General features: G+C 48.6%; 2 long non-coding RNA genes across 3 annotated transcripts in view; both read left to right on the top strand.

The window, feature by feature from the left end:
* Window positions 1-3965, top strand: LOC128838422 (uncharacterized). Its single transcript, XR_008445177.1, has 2 exons — window positions 1-734; window positions 3720-3965. It is a non-coding gene; the product is annotated as an uncharacterized LOC128838422 (long non-coding RNA).
* Window positions 3966-5729: 1764 nt separating this feature from the next.
* LOC128838423 (uncharacterized) overlaps window positions 5730-12402 on the top strand; it is a 28157-nt gene continuing 21484 nt past the window's right edge. The window contains exons 1-2 of one of the 2 annotated variants that reach the window (XR_008445179.1): window positions 5730-9833; window positions 9998-10071. This is a non-coding gene — a long non-coding RNA (uncharacterized LOC128838423). The remainder of the gene's footprint in view (window positions 9834-9997; window positions 10072-12402) is intronic. The other variant, XR_008445178.1, reaches the window with a different exon arrangement.

Raw genomic sequence — 12402 nt, 5'->3', positions numbered from 1 at the left:
ATGCCTATGATAATTACATAAATAGGAACAATAAATAAATGACTGACATAAAGATCCTGTTACAAATGGCGTAAAATGATCTGAAACTATTGTCACAGTGCACAGATAGACTAAATAGTAACAGCTTTTAAAATTCCACCGCATCTCATTTTAAATCCTGTATAAAATATTACTTGATTTTGATTAGTACTTCTAAAAATGTTGGTATTTAAATTTCTAAACTTCTTTGTGAGTTTGTCCTAGATTTGAAACCCCCATAATTCCACATGGATTCTCCTGCTAGCACTGAGGCTGAACTGCTTGTCTCTGATGAAAGAAATTGGTCTCTCTTCCCTTTCACCCTGGGAAACTATAGGTCCTTACCATGGGCGTGCGCACGGGGTGGGCCCGGGCACACACCCTCATGCCCATGGGCCGGATCCGGATCTGGCCCCTCGGGGCTTTGCATCCGGCCCGCGGGATTTGCCCCCCGTGGTGCCGCAGGCCCCGCGCTGCTTTCCGAAGCAGCCATCAGGGCAGCAGGTCTCTGGGGCTAAGGGGTTGCTCTAGGCACCGCCTCCCGAAGCTCCCATTGGCCGGGAACGGGGAACTGCGGCCAATGGGAGCTTCAGGGGAGGTACCTGGAGGCGTGGCAAGGGCAGCGTGCAGAGCCCTGTGCTGCCCCGCCCCTCCCCCGGGGCTGCGGGGAGCGGCCCGGCATGGGGCCCTGGCAGGCGGGGAGCGCGCCGCTGCGGGTAAGCCTGAACCTCTCCTGCACCCCCTCTCCCTGCCCTGCCCTGAGCCCCCGGCCTGCACCCCGTTCAGCCGGGCTCCCCCTCCCCAGGGCTGGGCTGGCTGCTTTAACAGCCCCATGTGCTCCCTGGCAGCCTCCCACCCGGCAGCACCAACACAGCCGCTTAAGGTGGCCCGCGCGGGTGCTGCCCCAGCTCCCCGCCCCAAGGCAGCTGCCCCCCTCCAGCGCCCCAAACCCGCCTGCGGCTCCCCGCGCTGGCCAGGGGCCCGGGCACCACCCGGGGGGTCAGGCCGCCCCTGAGCCCAGCAGGCCCGGGGCAGGGGGCGAGCCCGGCCCACAGGCCCCCTCCCGCAGCCCGGCTGCGAGCTCCGCTCCCCGGCGCTGTTCGGGGACTCCGGCCCGGCACCCTCGGGCTTGAGTCCAGCCCTGGGAGCAGCCCGGCGCCCTGCGATCCACCCTGGCTGCCTCTTCCAGGCCTGGCCCCAAGCGCCCAGCCCGGCCCCCGAGCCTGCCTGCCAGGGCGGGGGAGCCCAGATCCCCAGCCCCGGGCCTGCCTGCAAACAGCCTACCCTCCTGCACCCCAACTCCCTCTCCTGAGCCCCCTGCCTGCACCTCTCACCCCAACCCCCTGTCCTGAGCCCCCTTCCTGCACCTTGTCCCCCAACCCCTACCCCACAACTCCCTGCCCTGAGCCCCCGGCCTGCACCTCTCACCCCAACCCCCTGTCCTGAGTCCCCTTCCTGCAGCTTGTCCCCCAACCCCTGCCCCACAACTCCCTGCCCTGAGCCCCCGGCCTGCACCTTGCCCCGCAACCCCCTGCCCTGAGCCCCCTCCTGCCCCCAACCCCCTGCCCTGAACCCCCTGCCTGTACCCCTTCTGCATCCCAACTCTCTTTCCTGAGCCCCCTGACTGCACCTCTCACCCCAACCCCCTGCCCTGAGCTCCCAACCCCCTGCCCTGAGCCCCCTGCCTGCACCTCTCACCCCAACTACCTGCCCTGAACCCCCTGCCTGCACCCTGTACCCCTCCTGCATCCCAACTCCCTACCCTGAGCCCCCTGCCTGCACCTCTCACCCCAGCCCCCTGCCCTGAACCCCCTGCCTGCACCCTGTACCCCTCCTGCATCCCAACTCCCTGCCCTGAGCTCCCTGCCTGCACCTCTCACCCCAACCCCCTGTCCTGAGCCCCCTTCCTGCACCTTGTCCCCCAACCCCTGCCCCACAACTCCCTGCCCTGAGCCCCCGGCCTGCACCTCTCACCCCAACCCCTGCCCCACAACTCCCTGCCCTGAGCCCCCGACCTGCACCTTGCCCCGCAACCCCCTGCCCTGAGCCCCCTCCTGCCCCCAACCCCCTGCCCTGAACCCCCTGCCTGCACCCCTTCTGCATCCCAACTCCCTGCCCTGAGCCCCCTGACTGCACCTCTCACCCCAACCCCCTGCCCTGAGCCCCCAACCCCCTGCCCTGAGCCCCCTGCCTGCACCTTGCCCCGCAACCCCCTGCCCTGAGCCCCCTGCCTGCACCCTGTACCCCTCCTGCACCCCAACTCCCTGTCCTGAGCCCCCTGCCGCACCTCTCCTGCACCCCAACTCCCTGTCCTAAGACCCCTGCCACACCCTGGATCCCAATCCCTTGCCCTGAGCCCCCTCCTGCACTCCGCACTCCTCCTGTACCCCAAGCCCCTTCCCTGAGCCCCCTCATACATCCCACACCCTCCTCTGTCCCAGTCCCTTGCCCTGAGCCCCTTCCTGCACACTGCACCCCCCCTGAACCCCTGCCCTGAGCCCCCTGCTGCACTCCGCCCCCTCTTGCACCTCAACCCCCTTCCCTGAGCCTCCTCATACATCCCACACCCCCTCCTCAGCCCCCCAATCCCTTGCCCTGAGCCCCTTCCCGCACACAGCACCCCCTCCCACACCCAGACGTTTATGACGTTCGCCTTAAAAAAAAAAAATCCCTGGGTGCACACCCTAATGCAATGTGCTGCGCACGCCTATGGTCCTTACCTCCTGGTCAGAGAGTCCCATTTTCCATCACTGCAACCAAACATGTCTCCACATGCCCAACTTGCTGGTGAGTCTGTGTTGGAATATCTGAATGGAACTCTCACCTCAGGTCGTTTCAGAGAGATTTTTGCAAAAGCAGCAGGAAGATTTCCCAGATTGCCACCTTGCCGTTCCCCTTCAGAGACACTCGAGGCTTGAAAACCCCTTGGGGCCACCTGAAATCTCTCCCTTCGTTCTGACATTAGAGGAAAATTATGCACATCTTTTTTTCTTGCAAAGTTTTTCCAGTTCATATTTGTTATGCTGTTATACTGTGCTTAAGCTGCCTGTTACAGTTCAGACATGAGATTTTGATCAGAGAAGAGTTGAACCACAGAAATATATAGCAAACGCATTATGTCAACAATGTTTAAGGTTTAACCCTTTCTTAATTTTCTTGTAACTTTTTTGCATAGATATCCTTCATTTTGCAATTTAAACTTTGAGTAAATCAACAGAGTATTATCACATAAATTGTAATATGGACAGTTGGAATTTCATTATGGAGTGAAAAGAACAGGAGTACTTGTGGCACCTTAGAGACTAAGAATGCTCTAATAAATTTGTTAGTCTCTAAGGTGCCACAAGTACTCCTGTTCTTTTTGCGGATACAGACTAACACGGCTGCTACTCTGAAACCTGTCATTGTGGAGTGAGTGTATTGCATAATACAAGGTCAAGCATTTTGGAGCCTTAGAAATCACTGTGGGAAAAATCAGTAGAAAGGAGGGAATCCACTGCACGATACAATTTCCTCCAACTGTTTTAAGCTCTGTAGTCACTGCATCCTCAGCTGGAATGAAATGAGAGTTGGTTGAAACACAAAGGGAAAAATAAATGTTTCCCTTTATTAACGTCAATACATGAAATGAAAATATCTTTCTACACCTCATCATCTTACAAGTCTTATGCTCAGTTCACATATTTTATAAATGTCTCTAGGAAACTTCTCAAGCTCCGCTATATGATGAGGACAGAGTGAATGTATCGCATAACACGTCAAGCGTTCTGGAGTGTTAGAAGTCACTGTGGGAAGAATCGGCAGAGAGGAGGGATTCCACTGCATCCTTCTGTTTTAACCTCAGTAGTTGCAGCAGCCGGAGCTGAAAGGAAATAGGGAATGGTTGAAATACAAAGGGAAAAAATATAATTTTCATTGAATTGATCTCAATAAATTAAATGAAAATATCTCTTCCACACATAAACTCGCAAGTCATTTAGTGTGTTCATATTTTTTTTAAAAGTCTCTAGGAAGCTTCTCAAACCTTGAAATACTAGAAATAGTTCTCATGAGGACAGATGAATGAATAGCAACCCTGATCATAATAGAAACACACTACATATGTAGAAGTCAGAGTACTTTAGGGGTGGAGGGGAAGTACACCTCTACCCCGCTATAAGGCGGCCCGTTATAACAGGAATTCGGCTATAACACGGTAAAGCAGCGCTCTGGGGGGCGGGGCTGCGGGGATCGGCGCATCAGCGTGTCTGGCTTCGACACGCTCCTCTGAGCGGTGTGTTAAAGGTGCTGGGCCGGGGCCGAGGGGTTGGATAAGGGGCAGAGGGTCTCGTGGGGGATGGTCAGGGGACAGGGAGTGGGGGGTTTGGATGGTTCAGAGGCTCTGAGGGGCGGGACAGTCGGGGGATGGGGAATGGGGGCGTTGGATAGGCCGTGGGAGGCCTAGGGGTGATTAGGGACAGGGGGGGTCTCTGGAGGAAAGGTTTAGGCCCCTCAAAAATATTGTCAAATCTCAACTTTAACCATTTCCACCAATTTAGACGGCACATTTAAAATGTAGACAGCACAAACCGTCGGTCTCTTCCTTCTGTGAAACTATAGGAGAGAGTGTGCTCTGAGAAAATGAAACCTTAACTAATTGTTATTTCCCGATCTTAATATTCATACCGGAGCTGAGGAATAGATGTAGTTGAAAGGTGTGAATATCATGTCCTGTTGATCACTCCAAGTAGCAGACAGTAGTGAAAAATTGAGAATAAATCACAAAACAGGATGAGCAATTAGGATAATAAAACATGCTAGAGAGGTACCCACATAGATGACTATGATTTCCAATGTGGTCAGAAGGAGGTTATGCAGAGAAGTCACATTAGGTATTTTTTTACCAAGTGTGTCCCTGGGATGAAAGAATTCAAATATTTTTTTTAAAATTGAAATTCAGTGTTCACCACTTTTGCTGGTTCCTTCTCTTTTAACATTTGCCTTCCCCTTTGCTTGGGCAGGGGAATTCTTCTGGTTTGTTTAATTCTCTTCCCTTCCTGTGGTCACGTTTCATTTTCTGGATCTCAAGCCCTAGCGCAGACTGTTGTGCTGGAGTTTCCATCATTGCAGAGAAATGTGTTTTAATTCAACAAGAAAAGAAAAATCACACGAAGAAACCATGAAAACATTTTTATGCACATTAATTTGGTTCGAGTCTCCCAAGTTTTCCTGCACTTTTATAAGAAATTTGAGACTTTTGCTTCAAATTTTTGAAAGACACACTGCAAAGCAGAGAAAGCAGACTTAGCAGAGCCCCCAGACTGTCCTGGGCTATGCTCCCCATTCTCCCATGATTTTCCAGCGGTGTTGGGCATCTGTATTCCACCCCAGGGTGAAATCCCAGGGGAAGATGTTGCGGGGTACTGAAAGCAAATGAACAAAACTGCAAACCCAGTATACGATGAGACCATGGTTTGGTGGCTCTTATTACTTAAAACTTCACACCCCCAGCACCCATTGTTCCAGCCTGGGGCAGCCCTGGCAGGGTGGCTGTAATGGAACCACGCTGATCGGGACCAGAAGGCAGGTCTCACAAAGCCCTAGAAGTGATGCGGACACTCAGGCGCTTTGTGTGGAAAGATTTTGTGTTCCGTGCAGAAGTCATCGGGTCATCTATTTCTATGATGAAAGTCTGCTAGTGGGATGATAAAGGTGAGCTTAAGTGGGGATGTATAGGTGGAGTTTTCCTCCCCTTTTATCTACCTGTGGCTGGCTTTCCCACAGGAAGACCTAAAGTCATAGATGATGGATAACCTCAAATGGCTCTTAAGTAGATGAAAAGATTCTTCCACATAGCACAGCTTAAAAACGGTGTGATGGAATGATTGTCAGGAGGTTCTCCTCTGCACTATAGGCGTAATGAAGAAGTTAGACTTTGAGGAAGAGTTTGTATGGCTCCCAGGTGCAATAGGACCAGGTCAAGGCCCCTCTCCAGCCACTCCCCATAATTGAGGTTCCATTTCAGCATGTAGGTGTAGATAGTCTGGGTCGTTTCCCTAAGAAGACACCCAGAGGAAAGCTGTACATACTGACTTGCTTGGCTGCAAGGCCAGAGGCGGTATCGACGGTGGCCGCAAGTTTCATAAAGATGTGTTCAGCTATTGAGGGTCTAATCCTCCCATAGAAATGTAACATTTTCATGGTGTGATGTTCTGTACCTCCACCACTCAGGCAGTGCAGCTCCCCCGTCCCACTCTTAGAGCCATAACTGAGTCCCACGTGTACATATTTGTTATAACATTGCATTGGCCAGGGAGCATCACTTTATATTGCACATGCTACATTGTACGTGTACATTATACATACAATCATATTTCCTTTTGTAAAGATGTAACCACCTTATGTAAAATTGAGCAAAATGCTTAAAACAGTTCAAGCGCATTATGTGAGGAAAATATACACACTGAAAATGTGTTGCGGTTACTGAAGTATTTCCCAGGCCTATCCCCTTCAGTCCTGCATCTCAGGATAGAAGATACTCTAGACCGGCTATAAGCTGTACAAAGGGAGACTGTCTCTACAATGTAAAAAGGTGAAGTGGTCTAAGACATACTTGCTTTTCTTGGGCAAGACCTCATGAAATCAGATTACACATCCTTCCGTTTTGCTCAGTTTTGCTGTGGAAAAGAATGAAAGCCGGCACCTCCTAGAGTAGGAAACCTCCCAAACATTTTAGAAACTAGTCAACCACTATATTAAGTCACACATGCTGCCCTATCCTCTGTTTATATACCAGACCAGAATACAAGCAGAATAGCGGTACTGTGCTGAGAGCAGGGTGTGTGCTGGGAAGTCTCTATGCCCTTGAACTCTTGTGGTGCCTTTCTTTGCAACAGAATGGAGGGCTGCGGGTGTAGCCACTAGACAGCTCTGTGCTGTAGTAGGTGACAACCAATGGATGAGGTGTATAGGAACCCCATTTGTCTCTACCACTAGAGCACCACTGCAGCTATTCCTTGGCAACCCAGCAGGCTCAGGGGCAAAACAGTCCACCCAAAGCCAGATTTTTGAGCTTTGATGAGAGGTGGCCCCATTTGGTCCCATGTGTTCTGTGTTTCTCGCCTCATTTTCTTGCTAAGCGAGAGACGGATTTTTCCTGTGGTGGTTTCTTTTCACAATTTTTAGTGTCTTTTTTCTTCGCGTTCATCCCTGTATATTTATACAAGGCACCCAGTTTACTGTTCCACCATTTCTGTTTTGGGGAGGATGTTTTCTCCATTCTACTAGACACTGTTATCTTTATTGTCCTGACACCATCATAAAAACTGTTTCACCAAGCTAGAGGTTTTATAAAATGCCAAACGCTGTTGGGCTGTCCAGTCTAGAAATACCTTTTAGAAAATAACAGATCTTCCCACTAGGTCTGTATAATTATCTTCTATATTTCCCTTACTCCTACTGTTCATCTAACAATTATGGCACCGTAACAAATGTCATGGCCTATTTCCCACATCATTTCTCCTCCTTTTCCTCTCTCTCTCGGTCTCTGTCAAGCTTGCCTGTACTTTTCCTTTTATGGATAGCTTCATCTCCCTGTTAGACCAAAACTGTGTTAGATAACCAGTAAGGGCCATCAACTAAACCCCTTTAATCCTAATTTCTCTTGAGGGGCTTTCCAACCTCGGGGAACTTTTTGGCTAAAAGAAAAGCTCATCTCGGCCTATATTCGTCTGAACTTCTGACAACGTGGCAACCCTTCAGCACAACTCCTTTCACAAAAGACCAATTTCATATTTAGTGGGGTGATTGTTTTCGGTTACTTGACTGTGGGTTCACGCTGGTGATGGTCAAATGCGCAGATAATTGCAGCATCAATGCAACTGACATTTGGAAAATAATCAAATGTTAAACTAGCTTTTATGTTGACATTTTCTGACTTTCAAAAACATAGACTAAATATGCAAGTCAGAATGCATCAATCCTCCCCAGGTATAAATCTGTGTGGTATAAATCTGCTCCTTGAACATCTGTCTGATACTTCTTTGTATAATGTATGAGGAAATGCAAGTGCACTGATATGACACACAGGATCACAACTAGGGTGACCAGACAGCAAATGTGAAAAATCGGGACAGGGAGTGGGGGGGTAATAGGAACCTATATAAGAAAAAGACCCCAAAATCGGGACAGCTGGTCACCCTAATCACAACACAGACTGACGTACAAGCAGAAGGACATAAATAGACAAGACAGAGGTGCTATAGTTGTTACCTAAACACAAAATCTTACACAAGGTGAAGAACCGCCAAGCTATGGGAAAGGTGATTCCACGTCTCAGGAAGGATGTTTTTCATGCTCATACTCACAGAGTAAAACATACTCTTCGGTCTAGATTTGTTTTCATTTCAGGTCAAGGAAAAACATCAAAGAAAGGGCTTAACCCTAAGAGACACTAACCACTTCCTGCAAGGTCCTGATCACCCTGAACTCCCACTGAACTAGTGGGTGCTGAGCACTTCTCAGAATTGGGCCCAAAGACTGAACAAAGAGAAATTTTCCATGACCGAGAAAACAGAGTGACTGGAACATGCTGCATCTTAAGGACAAGATGGCAGCTGCATTAGGCAGGGAGAAAAATCTACTTTTAAAAGTGTAATCTTTAGAAAACAGCCTTTAATTGGTATTGCTACGTGTAGAAAGACTAGTTAGACATAATAGGCAAGATTCTGTCACCCCTACTCACACTGAGTAATACCTCACTCTACTAACACTGATTTCAATGGGGCTTGCTTGTGGGGTATTGTACTAGTCAACATAAGGGGGAGAGAATCTGGCCCAACATGAGACCAATATCATGAAAAGAAACCAGATAACCCAGAGTAGAAGTCAGTTACAGTGATTGGTGTAAGAGGATCAGAGCCAAAGCCTGACAATAATTTTTTTATATATATATGGAAAGAGAGAGATCAACTCTCAGAGCTCATCCAGAGCTCTGAGATAATAATAGAGAGCCTCTGACTAAGCCAGCCCTGATTACAGAATGGGCCCCACCTGAGAGAAATTAGGTGATTCCAGGTTTAACTACTGAGTGGGCCCAGCTGAGGAAGGGCTGGAGGAAAGAGAATGCAGAGAGTCAAAAGGTGCCTGCAGGGGCTTGAGTGAGCACCCAGGGGACAGATTGGGAGACCGAGAAGGGAAGGAAAGAGGTGAGGAAGGAAATGGTGCAGGGAAAACTGCACTATGGGTAGAGGATTTGACTTGGTTGTGCAGTCCAGGGCCCTGGGCTGTAACCCAGAATTGAGATTGGGACTGGATTCCCCTACTAGCCCTCAGCAAGTGGTGTACAAGGGTAGCTGAGCCCAGGAAGGGGGCTGCAGTCTGAATGTGACCTCGCTGAAGAAGAGCTGTGGAGAGGCTGGAAGCTTCTGATTTCTATTAAGAGAGTTTAGAACTTTAGTCTGTTCCTTCCAGGGTCAGCCATCCGCACTAAAGACTGTGCCCTGGCTGGAGGGGTGAGTTATCTAAAAGAAACCACCACAGCCCCAGAGTGACTGTTGACAAGGGCTGCTACCCCACAAGGATACTGTGATGCCATGCCTGGCCATGAGGCAGTGCAGGGTGGTGAGTAAACCCTGTTACAATGCTTTTTCTTAAATTCCTTTAATTGCAGCGTGTCTGAAACAACTACACTTTTGTAGTTTTCCTTGTCCGCTCTCTCTTTTCCTACCCCTCACGGCAAGCACTGTATCTCAGCCCTAGTCTACATCCAGCTGATGACAGCACCTTTGGTGACCAGTAAATGACTGACTGACTGACCTTGGCCACTTCTATATTGCGTGAGTACATGTGCTGCTAGACCCCTCTCTGCAGAAGGGATTCTTTCAACAGCAAGTTAACATGAAGTGATTTACTTTGTCCATATTGGATACACGGTTCAGGGGGTGGGGGAACAACTCCAGGTTGCACGTGCTTTTGAAATGTTTACTTCGATATTCCATAGGTCCTTTGGAAGAAATGAACTCCAAGATTGCCTACTTGGAAATTCTTCTTTTTTGGATGGGATAAGTATTGCTGGTAAGTCATATAAATAATTGTGCTGCTAACCTTTGAATTTACTTAGCTCCTGGCCTAGCCCAAATTTGGTTGTAGGTTGTCTTTGTTTGTTTTAATTCTACATAAATTGTGCTGCACACACTGTCTTTGTTTGTTTTAATTCTACATAAATTGTGCTGCACACACAATAAACTCCACACTAGAAAAGGCCCATTCTGTGCATTAAGGGCTGGCTTCCTCTCTCCTTTACTTTCACTGAGCAGTACTTTCATTCCATGAGTCATCCCCTGAATCCAGTGCGAAACTTTACTACTAAGACACCGGACGTATGTGCTGTAGCAGAATTGATCCCTTGTTGCCACATTTTCAAGAGCTCGGTTCCCATTTGGGCGCTTTAGTGAAGCGGCCAGACTTTCAAAAGTGCCCCATACCTGCCAGCTCCCACCATTCTACCTTTTGAAAATCTGAAACTAAATGTTTGTCAGTGCCCTAATTATGTTTTTCAAAGGCAGAAGGAATGTGGGATCTTTTGTGGTAGAGTAGTTCTGAGCCATTGTAGCTCAGAATAATAGAACAGACTTGATGCTGCAATTCAGCGAATTCAAATGATTGTAGTCCCTTGCTGAACTACATTTCCCAGGATTATTTCAACCTAAGATCAGAACTCTTCCTCTTCCCAGGTATAAATGCCAATGGAAAGCCTTGATAAAGGGTCTTAAACAGCATAGTGTAGAGACCATCCAACCAGGTATGCATGTATGTCTAAATGCCTCAGTTTCCTTAGCCCCGATTGAACTACTCTTGCCAAAAACTGTGGCATTTAAATTTTCCTGTAATTATGTGCTTTCTTAAATACTCCTTTTTCACCAGCTCACTAACTGTCTGAGGTCATAACCTGCATGGTTCAGAATTGCTTGTGTGTTTGTCACTCTCAAGATGCTGGACTGCAAAAAGTAGGGGGGTTGGGGTGAAGCAGAACATATCCATGCAGACATCAGTTCATTTGTATACATACATGTGCCTATTCCATACGTGCAAAGAGACCTGAGATCCCCTGACTCATTTGTTCACTGGCATAGCAAGCCGTGATTCCCCAAAGAAGAAAATAAACCCAACTAAAGGATCACATCCCCCCCCAGTGTAATTCACAAAATAGAAGCACTAGGTAATAGTGCAGCTGGTGCCATGGCCAAGTGCTGCTGGGTATGTATCTACACTAGCCAACAGTAAAACAGCCATCGCTCGAATACTTTATATAGGTGGCTAACACCATTCTATTTAGAACAAGAATTGTTCATTGCTGTATAGAAATGAGCCCTCTGGGATCTATTTTCAAAATGTGTCCCATTCCAGAAATAGACGGTTGCCCCATTGCCCTCTATTGGGGCAGGCCTTCAAGGATGTTCCAGCATTTTATTTTGTAAAATATATGGGCTCTTCCTGATCCCCAGCAGAGGGATGCTCCACAGGTGAGGGCTCTCGGCTCCAGAGGGAAGTGTAACTTGTGCAGTGAGTGGTGGGCTTGTTGTTGTTTTGTTTTCCCCCCCCCCCCCCCAAGCGCTGTCAGTCATATTTCCTGTGTGGCTTGGTGTATTCTTGAAGGGTTGCACAGAGCCCCGATCTAGCTCACATTATTGGGGCTTTATAGATTAGGCCTAGGACCGCAAAGCAAATCCAGCACTGGGGAGACACTCCAGAGCGTTGACCGTGGCCTAATAAGCTGTTGCCAAGGTGATGCTGTCAGGAGTTTGGCCAGCATGCTGGACCAATTGAAGCTTCATCTTGATTGGGCTGATTGAGGCAGTAGAGTGGAAGGTAAAGGCATGTATTGCTGCAGCCAGGGCTTCATCTGGGATGGGCAGGGGGGTTGTTTCCTGCTTCTGTTGTGCATAGCTGGAAGTCTCAAACAAAAATCTGTTACTTTAGGGACTGTCTTCCCCTCAATTTAACATCCACATGATACCTTGTTGTAGGGGGTTAGGACAACTCACCTTGATGGTGTCTTTTCTTGGCATGCCCATATTTTCTGTATAAAAGTGGCTACTCTTGTTACTGACCTTCTGGGAAGGACTAATGGACAGGCAGTAGATACTGAGGAGGTGGGGCCAATATTTCAAAGTCAATAGGTAACTTTTAGTTATCTGCTTTAGAAGTAGGTTTTGGTTTCCTGTTGACTGCTAGCTAACAGATCTTTTAGGACCAAACCTTGGCATTTGCACAAAGTCTTAAGCAAATCCAGAAACTACATGTAACTGATCAATTTGCCATGCAAAGAAATCTGCCTACAAATGTTGAAGCCTGTAAGGAGGTCTGTTAAACATTTGGCCCGGAGAGTCCTACAAGAAAGGTAGA

The sequence above is a fragment of the Malaclemys terrapin genome, chromosome 5, assembly GCF_027887155.1.
Source record: "Malaclemys terrapin pileata isolate rMalTer1 chromosome 5, rMalTer1.hap1, whole genome shotgun sequence".
Classification (NCBI taxonomy): Eukaryota; Metazoa; Chordata; order Testudines; family Emydidae; genus Malaclemys; species Malaclemys terrapin.
Note: the sequence above shows the minus strand (reverse complement) of the source record. Positions and strands in the feature narration are given on the sequence as shown.